The sequence below is a fragment of the Grammomys surdaster genome, unplaced genomic scaffold, assembly GCF_004785775.1.
Source record: "Grammomys surdaster isolate TR1022 unplaced genomic scaffold, NIH_TR_1.0 126679, whole genome shotgun sequence".
NCBI lineage: Eukaryota > Metazoa > Chordata > Mammalia > Rodentia > Muridae > Grammomys > Grammomys surdaster.
Genome location: NW_021621467.1, coordinates 3,775,574 through 3,784,727, shown reverse-complemented (window position 1 = coordinate 3,784,727; position 9,154 = coordinate 3,775,574).

Genomic DNA, 9,154 nt, shown 5'->3' with positions numbered 1-9,154 from the left:
CTCATAGCTCTAAGTGCCTACAAAAAGAAACTGGAAAGAGCACACACTAACAAGTTGACTGCACAACTAAAAGCTCTAGAACAAAAAGAAGCAAATACACCCAGGAGGAGTAGAAGGCAGGAAATAATCAAACTCAGGGCTGAAATCAACCAAATAGAAACAGAAAGAACAATACAAAATATCAATAAAACCAGGAGTTGGTTCTTTGAGAAAATCAACAAGATAGATAAACCGTTAGCCAGATTAACCAGAGGGCACAGAGACAGTATCCAAATTAATAAAATCAGAACTGAAAAGGGAGACATAACAACAGAAACTGAAGAAATTCAAAAAATCATCAGATCCTACTACAAAGGCCTATACTCAACAAAACTGGAAAACCTGGATGAAATGGACAATTTCCTAGACAGATACCAGGTACCAAAGTTAAACCAGGAGCAGATAAACCATCTAAATAGTCCCATAACCCCTCAGGAAATAGCAGCAGTCATTAAAAGTCTCCCCACTAAAAGAAGCCCAGGACCAGATGGTTTTAGTGCTGAATTCTATCAGACCTTCAAGGAAGACCTAATACCAATTCTCTTCAAACTATTCGACAAAATAGAGACAGAAGGAACACTACCCAATTCGTTCTATGAAGCTACAATTACACTCATAACCAAACCCCACAAGGACCCGACAAAGAAAGAGAACTTCAGACCAATTTCCCTTATGAACATCGATGCAAAAAACTCAATAAAATTCTAGCAAACCGAATCCAAGAACACATCAAAACAATCATCCATCATGATCAAGTAGGCTTTATCCCAGGAATGCAGGGTTGGCTCAATATTTGGAAATCCATCAATGTAATCCACTATATAAACAAACTTAAAGAAAAAAACCACATGATCATCTCACTAGATGCTGAGATAGCATTTGACAAAATTCAACATCCCTTCATGATAAAAGTCTTGGAAAGATCAGGAATTAAGGCCCCTACCTAAACATAGTAAAAGCAATTTACAGCAAACCAGTAGCCAACATCAAGCTAAATGGAGAGAAACCTGATAGACCTCTTATGCCAGCATAAGTAACTGCACTACCCCTAGTGGTGGCAGCATCCACACGTGTAAATGGGACTGGAAACTGGTATAGTCACTAGGGAAATCAGTGTATAGGTTCCTCAAAATACTAAAAATAATGACTTCATGACCAAGCTATTCTGCTGCTACATATAAATACCCCAAAGATTCTAAGTCAACGTACCACAGAGATATTGCCTCTCCATGCTTATTTTTGATTATTCTCACAACCAAAGAAATGGAACAGGCTTATATATTTACCAGCAGATGAATGGATAAAGAAAATATGTATACACGTATACAATGGAGCCATGAAAACATTTTAGATCATGCAGGACATTTTCAGAAAAACAGGTGCAACTGGAGATCATTACACTAAGTAAAATAAGCCAGCTTCAGAAAGACAAATACAATGTTTTCTCTCAGATGCACAATTTCATTTTTTCTCTCTCTGTCTTCCTTACTGCGTGTGTCCCTGTATATACAGATCATGAAAGTAGCCAGGGGATCATGAAATGAGGGGAAGAGACTTCAAAATTAAGGGAGGCATGAAAGGGAGGTTAAAAGAGAGTAATGGGATGCTAATGACAGAAGAGTAGAACTTCTTAGTGGGAGGCAGGGGATTACTTACTCGATATGACAGTAGGAGGCATTGGAGAAGGGGGACGAATCAGAACACAGTGAAATGACATACTTGTATGAAGATTCTATAATGAAATAAATGCATGGCTTTGTGTGGTGACTTAAAAAAAAACAATAAAGGTGAGAAAACTTGCCTAGTGTTTCAGAAAACTTCAGACTTTTGAGCCATGTTGGTACTATCAAGTCAAGGAAAATGCTTATAGACTGGATGTATCTTGTTTTGTAAGAGGAAAGTGAACCTTTTAAAACTGGGGCAGAAGACTAGGGCTTAGATTTTCAATATCTCTGAATGTTTACTATAAAAAAATGATCAAATTTTGGGCCCTTGGAAGGCTCTGATCTCACAAATGGGCTAATCCATGTATGGATTCGTAGCTCATTGAGTTCTAGGAAAAGGCTTATAGAAGTGAGCTCTTTCTCTTTTTGCTGGCCATGATGTGATAGCTTTGGGCTGTTACTTACTTCCCACCATAAATGTTCTGCCTCACCACTGGCCAGTGCACTAGGACCTCCAAAATGCTGACTTTTTCCTCTGAAACTATAAGCAACTCCCTCCCTGCCCAGAGGTAAAATTTAAAGATTAAGCTAAGGTTGATAATACGATAATATAAACAAATTAGGGTTTTCTTAGTCATTTTTGAATGAGCAGATATATTTTATTTTCTAAAGTAAATTTGCTCCAATTAATGAACTTGTCCTACTGACAAGTTATTGACTTCCTATGATTTTGACAAAAATTCTAGTCTCTTCACTTTTGAATATTAACTTTAAATAATTAAATTTTAATTATTTAAATGTGTAGACTAGATTTCATTTTACTAGAAACAAATTTGTAAAGGTCCAGATAGCATGAAATGATATTGCAAATGGCTTTTCCTTTGCATCTGAGTCCCTTCTTGGTAGGTCAGTTTTCCACTTAATATTAAGAGAAACCAGAACCCTTTATCCTTTTCTTGCTCAGAACCAGATGCCTAGGATACCTCTCAGGACCATCTGGAAGGAAGGCCCCCTCTCACAGCATTTCAAAGTAGAATGTGGAAATTTACTGACATCTTGTGGCCAAGACAGTTCTCTGAGTATTTTCTGTCCACATCAAAGGACTGGCTTCCTATTGGTCATCCAAGAAGAAAATACATCCTTCTGAAGGTTCTTGAAGACTGTAATGGTTTTGAAGTCCTGTCTCAAAGGGTTCCAACTTAGCAGCAGAGCACTTGTTGGTATGTACATGCAGGCCCATGGTTCAACTCCAGCATAGCACTGCAAAACAAGAGACCCCCCATGTTCTGTTGTATTAAACAATGTCTATATTAATTAATCGTGTGTGTGTGTGTGTGTGTGTGTGTGTGTGTGTGTGTGTGTGTGTGTCAGAGGACAACTTTCAGAAGTTTTTTTTTTTTCCTTTAAAAGTGATATTTGGGATCAAATTCAGGTCTTGAGTCCTGACAGCAGATGATGTTACCTGCTAAGGTTTCTTGCTACCTATCCGTCCCTCCTTCACCTTCCATCCCCAAGTCTGTTTTAAATGATTGGTCCATGACTAGGATTGACATGGCTATGATGACTCTTGCATTCTGGGGCAGAGGAGGGAAGGGCTGTGGGATGACTTCATGAGGAGACTGGGTTGGAGGCCCCATGGGATGCCCACAGTGAACGTTAATAGCTGAGCTCATGACTTAGAAAGCGGATTTTAATCATCACTAAGGAGAAGTCAAAGGATTTTTGTGGACCAAGCAGTCGAAAGGCATCAAATCAGTACGTGTTTTCTATTCTGGTGTCCAGTCTCCCTGCCTCTGCCCGCCTCCTGAACACCGTTTCTCATGTTAAGAATTGAAACTAAATGCTCATATGATTAGGCAAGCAAGAGCTCTTCTGCAGCATTATATCCCTTTTCAGACTGCTCTTCTCTGGGCGTGTCTCAGTCCCTTCCTGGTAATATTATTCTGGTGAGGGAGGTTGAAGCCAGGGCTGAAATGAAGGTTTGCAATGCTACTTTATGTTATGCAAATTTGAAAAAGGAAAGCCAGGATTTTGTGCATCAAAAATATCTTTGCTGAATTCCAGAGAAACTGCTAACAATTTAAATATGAATAACTTTGTGGCTAGACAAGAAAAGGGTAGGACAGGTGAATTTATTTGGGATGGGGGCAGAGAATTTTTAGGAAATGTAAATGTTGATGCTTAGCAGATAGCTGTGTAAGAAACCCTTCTTCTGACTTTTTTCACTTAATGGACTATTAAAAATCTATGCATTGTTACTGAGGAGAGAGAGACTGATGGGGGGGGAGAGAGAGAGAGAGAGACAGAGACAGAGAGAAAGAGAGAGAGAGAGGGAGGGAGGGAGACAGAGACAGAGACAGAGAGACACAGAGAGAGAGACAGAGAGACAGAGAGAGACAGAGACACAGAGAGAGAGAGACAGAGAGACAGAGAGAGACAGAGAGAGACACAGAGAGAGAGATAGAGAGAGAGAGGCAGAGAGAGAGACAGAGAGAGAGAGACAGAGAGAAAGAGACAGAGAGAGGCACATACTGCTGAATACATTGTTTTTGTGTAACATTCCTAACCAGTTGATATTAGGAAGAGACACAGCATGCATCCATTGCCCCAGGTCAAAAAGTCTTCTTTGCTTCATGGAAAGTCCTTTTGTTCTATTCAAAGAGGCCACAGGAGGATCAGGAGTTCAAGGCCATTATCATCCACAAAGAAACCATGTGCTTATGTGGCAAGATTATAATTTGTTAATATGATCAATTATTCCAGTTATGGATTTTCTTATGCTGTGTAGATGTGGGATAGATCTCTCCATGGTGTGTAGTGTAAGTCTATCTGATGTATTTTTTAAATGGGCAGTGATAATTAGGGTAGAGAATCCTCCATGTGATTATAGTGGTTGCATTCTGACTTGGCTCCAGAACTTAAAACCGCATGGCTAATATAATTATAATACACAAATAGACTTTGCAGGCTCATGATGCTGCTTATATTTTATATTTATGTGTAAATAGGTATTTGCTTATATTCTACTGTGATTTCAGAGAAAATTTATCTTGGCAATTTAAGTGTTTTTAATTAAAATGTTTAATATAAGTAATGCATCTCATCATGTAATGATATAATATAAGCCTCTCTAAGTAATAAAGGAGAAATTGGTGTTTGAAGACGTGGGGCCATGATTTGAGTCAAAGTTCTACAGAGATACAGAACCACTGGGCAATTTCTTATGAGAAATTGGACCATGTCTTTGTGCAGAGAACTCTATGGTCTGCCACCTGCATGGAAGAGATGTCAGAAAGCCAGTGCTGTAACACATTCTGAGGGCAGAATAAGGTGAGCTGTCTTAACAGTGAGGCATGGACAGGGAGTTTCTCCGCTGTCTTTCTTTCTTTTCAGGCACCCTTTTCATTCTTCTTCAGGTGCCCACCCCATCTCAAGAGGGCTGGTTGTCTGTCACCTGTGGTCTACTGACTTAGTTTCTAATCTCATCCAGAAGCACTTGAACAGAAAGGTGTAGAATCTGTCTTAGTGAGCAAGCAAGAGTGGAATGTTTCAGTCTTAGAGGAAACTGGTATACAGCACTAGTCTAGATTAATTACAAGCCCCAGGTTCTGTGAGAGATACCTGTCTCAAACACTATGATGGAAACTGGCAAAAACATGTAATGCTGTCCTTAGGTCTCCACATGCAAGAACACACATGTATACACACATGCACCTGCATAGCCATGAACACGTACACACTTGGACACATGGGAGACATCTTTATGGAACATATCAGTATGCACAGTGAATATGCACCCACAATTTTTTTCATTAAAAAAAGAAATAATAATGGCCTCAAATCAATGGACCTTTGACATAGCGCTGACAACACTCACATGTGAGGTGTTCTTAGGAACCAACTTCAATATTTTGGAAAAGAGATAATGGCATAGCACACATGGCTGGAACAGTTGCATGAGACGTGGGGAAGGAAATTTAGGAAGGAAAAATGGTATTAAGGTTAGAATGAGAAGGATCAGAGTACAACTGACCATAGAGGAGAGGGACAGATATATAAGAGTTATTGGCAGTTCCAAGGTTTTAAGGAAGATGGAAATAGCTTACAGCATTAATAGAAATCAGTATCACTGTGCAATCTTCTGTTGTCACAGAAGATAAAGAGTATACATGGAGCCACACTGAATTCATAACCCCCCTATAGAGAGAGATATTGAGGAGTCTCCCAAGATACATTGTCTTCGTTATGATTTTATTGCTGTGGACACCATGACCAAGGGAACTCTTATACGGACAACATTCAATTGGGGATGGTTTACAGGTTCAGAGGTTCAGTCCATTATCATCAAGACAGGAGCATAGCAGCATCCAGGCAGACATGGTGCAGGAGGAGCTGAGAGTTCTACATCTTGTTCCAAAGGCAAACAGGAGAAAACTGGTTTCCACAAGGCCACAGGCACTCCAACAAGGCCACACCTCCTAATAGTGCTACTCCCTGAGCCAACAAGCGTATACAAAGCATCACATCACACACTTTCCACTTGATGATGACTAAGGCCATGCAGTTATGACTCCATCCAAAACAAACAACAAAAAGCCCCAAAATAGAAACTATTAGTGAGCAATGAATCTCCTGGAATGACTGTCTGTGTATGCTAAAAGAGATTGTTGTACAGCAAGGTGTAAGAAAGGTATTGAGTAGGTGGCCACCCCCTCATTCTCAAGCAATATGGGGCTTTAGAACTGTCTTTGTGGATTCATAGACTACTGTGGCTACTGAAAACATTTTAATAGAATGTCTTAGAGTGCAATATTTTAGTTAAATCCAGGATGACATCTAGTTAGGACTTAGTTTTGGCACAAAGGCATGTTCACATGTTATTTTAATGAATTGTGACACATTGTTACAGTCTGCTGAGAGTTTTTTTTTTTTTTCCTGAGATAGGGTTTCTCTGTGTAGCCCTGGCTGTCCTGAAACTCACTCTGTAGACCAAGCTGGCCTCGAACTTAGAAATCCGCCTGCCTCTGCCTCCCCAAGTGCTGGGATTAAAGGCGTGAGCCACCCACCGCCCGGCTCTGCTGATAGTTTTAAACTTCTCTTCCTATTTATCATTCCTTGAGGGACTTTCTCACTTCCTGGGTATTTTCAGAATAATAGTTTCTAGAAGTAGTAACAGGAGAAATGAAGTGTAGGGAGATGGTTTAGCTTCATTGACTCTACACTTTCACAGGCATCTTCCTTGTCCCTGAGGTTTGCAAAGTGACTTGCTTCAGTGAGTTTAGTGATAAAATGATTGTTATATTTACCTATAGCTGCTCCCTTTGAATGCACAAAATTAATTTACACCTTTCTCTGTAACCGGAGTAATCAGCCTGCAAAGCACACAACACAGGCTGTCCCTCAGATAACCGGATCATTTGGGTATCCAGTGTACTGGAGTTTATCAAGAACATTTATATGGTACCGGTTCTTTGTCGCAGAACCCGTAGTCACTGCCCCTTTAAAATAATTTTGGTCCTCAACATCACACATTACTCATGCTCGCGCGCGCATGCGCGCGCGCGCGCACACACACACACACACACACACACACACACACATGCATACTCGCATATACCTGTGCACACACACTTAATCTCCTCCCTCTCCCTCCCCCCCTCTTCCATTTAAGCACATAATGTGGGTGTGCATTTCACATTACAGAAAGTCAAATAAACTTCGGAGGAAGACAGTAATGATTATTAGAAGAAACTATAGTTAGAAATGGAGAGCCAATAGTATAGTTCCCCTTTGACTTTTTTGTTATTCTTGTTCATAATTATCTGATGTTTTATGACATTTTTGCATATTAGTGAAATGAAAGAATTGATAACCATCAGAGAGGAAAACAACAAACTGTGACAATGCTGAATTGAGCCATGATGATTAAAGAATCATAATAAAAATTAGACTTTTCGAGCCGGGCAGTGGTGGCTCACGCCTTTAATCCCAGCATTGGGAGGCAGAGGCAGGCGGATTTCTAAGTTCGAAGCCAGCCTGATCTACAGAGTGAGTTCCGGGACAGCCCGGGCTAAGAGAAACCCTGTCTCGAAAAAACAAAAAACAAAAACAAAAACAAATTTAGACTTTTCAAGGGATGAATCGAATTAGTTCCCTTCTAAATTAAGTAAATGCCACCCAGCTTGCGTAAGTAAACACACAAGCTGGAGCGATTCTTAATGTGGCCACACGGTGGCGATGCCGTGACACAGATGCATCTTTCCATGAGGCAGGAATCCTGAGTTCACATGTTGGACTTGAATTTTCTGGGTCTGCACTCATTCTCCTTTCCATTTTATAATGTCTCATCAAACCAGTGTTTCCATTTCCTTACAGAAGGTCAGCACACTTTCTTTGTTAGGGGTCGTTAGCTTTTTATGCATATGTTACTTGTAAATGTTAAACATAATATAATGCTTTTAACTGTTTGATTCTCTACATAGCATCTAGGAAGCCAAGTAATGCTAAATAAGCAAATTGCAGTATATAGAACTCTTCGAAGAGCCCTCAGCATTTAAAATAAGTACAAATACCAACAGCATGCTTGGGCTTTGCTGAAGAATACAACGATACTCCTTGTAAATAGTACTCATGAGTCAATGGCCAGAATCCACTGCCAGGCCCACGTACAGGAGGTGTCTCATACTCTGCACTAGTTATGCAGAGACAAAAAGACCTGGGGTTTGCCTATTTAAAATACATTGGTAGGGCCTGGAAAGAAGGATCAGTAGTGGTTAGGAACACTGGCAGATCTTGCAGAAGGCCTGGTTTTGATTCCCAGAACCCACATGATGGCTCAGAGCATCTGTAACTCCAGTTCATGGAGATCTGATTCCTTTTTTTGACATCATAAAAGTTAGGCATCATAACCGCACCAATACAATGCTGATACACACACACACACACACACACACACAGGCACACGCAAGCACATAAAAACTTAAAACTACATGATTAAATGTAGATATGAAGTAGTGTAAGCTAATTCAAAAGGGGAGACAGAAGGGAGCAGGAGAATAGAAAATGAGGCGTGTAAAGACTTTCACACAGAGGAGCCAGCACTTTAGAAAGTTTTGAGTGGGAAGGGAAGGCATTAAAGCCAAGAATGTGAAGCAGGTCTAGCAACTGGGAGATGGAAATAATCTAGATGCTCAGAAAATGACGAACAGATAATGAAGTCATGGTACTCATGTGTGGTGGTTTGACTAGGAATGGCCACAGAGACTCATATGTTTGAATGCTTGACCCACAGGGAGTGGCACTATTAGGAGGCGTGGCCTTGTTCGAATGGATGTGGCCTTGTTGGAGGAAGTGTGTCTATGTGGGAATGGGCTCTGAGGTTTTTTATGCTCAAACTCTGCCCAGTGTGGAATAAGACCATCCTTCCCCACACACACACCCTGGACTGCCTG